We start from the raw sequence: 2,375 nt of genomic DNA, 5'->3' as shown, positions 1-2,375 counted from the left end.
TTCAAAACTGTCTAGTCAGTCACAATCATTGGCCAATGATACGTCTTGAAGCCTATATATAATCAGAGTGGAGTAGAACCTTATGCCACGAACTTCGGGTTCAAGTTTCCACTGTTAACTTCTTATGTGATCTGAGGTTAGTAGCATTTTTTTTTTTTTTTGCTTTTGATTCTCAAGTAAATATATTAATATATAAATATATTAATATATTATTGCAGAGGTTTTGGTGAGAATAAAAGGGTACTTTTAGAACTATTTACAGTCTAAAATATAAAGCAAATATTAACATTGTTAACTGTCCAACAATCCATACAGAAAACGTGTTATAAAAAGCAAGAGGAAATTAGGCTCTTTTTAGTAGAGAGGGGTTAAAAGTATGTAGCTATTTTTTTTTAGAACAACTCATCAAAATAAAATTCTGGTTTATATTTGGACATTGTTTCACACATACATCAAACAGGCCAATAAATAAATAAATGAATAAACAGCAACTTCATAGACAAAAAAAAAAAAAAAAAAAAAAAAAAAAAAAAAAAAAAAAAAAAAAAAAAAAAAAAGGAAAAAAACCCTTTTTATCTTTGGCCTTTTTAACCATCTCATACAAACCAACTACTTATAGTACAGCTAGGTACATACACAAAAAAAGTTACTGAAATGCTCGGAATAAGATTTTTTTTTTCTCCTTTGAGATTATAATGAACATGGTCACACCACAAGTAAAGTCTGAAGTAGGACAGAAAACGCTCTGAAGGCTCAGTCGCCCGTTATCATTTAAAATGGCTGACCGCTAACAATATGTACAAAAATATAAAATGTAAATAGAAAAATACAAAAATATTTTCCTTTAAAAGTATTTTTAAGAGAAAAAGCAGGGCCTGGGAAGTTCTGGTTCTTTTTTCCCCCCATGTTGCCAATTCATGTTGTGGTTTTGGTGGGGTGGTGGAGAACACATGTCATCTGTGGGTGGCACTGCCCCTGTGGGCGGGGCCTGCTTCTCTAAGCGAGGAAGTGGAGGGTGAATGGTCACTGTGTGTAAGGTCAGCTTTTCCTCTTTCTGTCTAGTCATCCTCATCAGTCTCTGCTTCTTGGTGTCAACGTCGTCATCCTCAGCTACCCGCCGGCCCGTAGGAGCCTCAGCTTCCTCATCTTCATCTCCATCCTCTTTGTCATCGTCATCTTTTTCCTCTTCCTCCTCCTCTTCCTCCCCACCTTCTTCCTCTTCTTCGTCTACCTCATTGTCAGCCTCCTGCCCCCCATTTTCCTCATTTTGAGCGTTCCTATTGGCAGGTATATGTCTCCCATTCTCTGCCTCCTCCACAACTTTCTTCTTCTCTTTTAAGTCCTTGGTGGTGATCTCGGAGCTGGTGTCCACTGCCGTATCTGACATGGTGGGGCACGCTGGTGGTCTGATGCTGCGAGTAAGGGATCAGTCGAGTTCGAGGACTCTGGCGAGAAAGCGTTGGAGGAGGTGGTGGGCAGCGAAGATGGCAGCAGTGAGCGTGGAGCACCCGAGAACAGTGCAAAGATGGCTTTTCAGAGCAGCCAGTGGGATGTAGCTATTTCTAAGAGCCAACAATCTTCATGTACATGTGTGCCTGCAGGTGTGGACCCTGTGGGGTCTTTGTGTTGCAGCAGCTGGGTACCTGGGTGGGGGCGTGAGGGAGAAGATAGTTGAATGGAACTGAGAGGTCTGAGGTTGGTTCCATATCTCGAGTGGTATCAGCGAGTACCTATGCATGGAAAGACTCTCTCGCTGACCTTTTAGCTTCTTAGGATTTTGATTCATATCAGAACCAGAAAACATTCTAGCTAGAAGGGACCTCGGTTGTCTCTGTGCTGACCCCTTTACTTGGGGTGATGGAAAAATTTGCTTAAGATTTCGCAGAAAGGCTCAAGAACAAAGGATATTCCTTCCCACAAGCTGCCCACTCCGGGAGATGGATTCTCTTTCTCATCGTCTGTGATCATGTTCATCTGGAGCAAGAGAAACACACATACTGCTTTTGGTCATGACCAGAGTTCAGAGTGTTCTAGTTAGCCTTGACGGTCAACCTGACACAGCCTAGACTCATTTGAGATAAGCCTCATCTGAGGAGTTGACTAGATCAGATTGGCCTGAGGATGTGTGTGTAGGGGATTGTCATGTGTGGCAGGAAATAGAGAATAACAGACACTGGTCAAAATGAATAAAAAATATAGTGAGAGAAAGAAAGGAATGTGTGCATTTGGTGGGAAGTAGAGAGTTAGAGTGAAAATAACAAACAGGCTAATCTCAGTTAGGGCTGTGCTGCTGTGAACAGACACCATGACCAAGGCAAATCTTAAAAAGGATTTATACTTCATTGGGGCTGGATTACAGGTTCAGAGGTTCAGTC

General features: G+C 41.4%; 1 pseudogene across 1 annotated transcript; it reads right to left on the bottom strand.

Annotated features, from left to right (window-relative positions):
- Window positions 1-1,058: 1,058 nt before the first annotated feature.
- On the bottom strand, window positions 1,059-1,387 carry LOC308421323 (prothymosin alpha-like; annotated as a pseudogene). Its single transcript has one exon. The product of its transcript is annotated as a prothymosin alpha-like (transcript).
- Between the last annotated feature and the right edge of the window lie 988 nt (window positions 1,388-2,375).

Source organism: Micromys minutus, assembly GCF_963924665.1.
Source record: "Micromys minutus genome assembly, chromosome: 6".
NCBI lineage: Eukaryota > Metazoa > Chordata > Mammalia > Rodentia > Muridae > Micromys > Micromys minutus.
The sequence above is the reverse complement of the archived record's forward strand: the minus strand, read 5'-3'. Positions and strand labels throughout refer to the sequence as shown.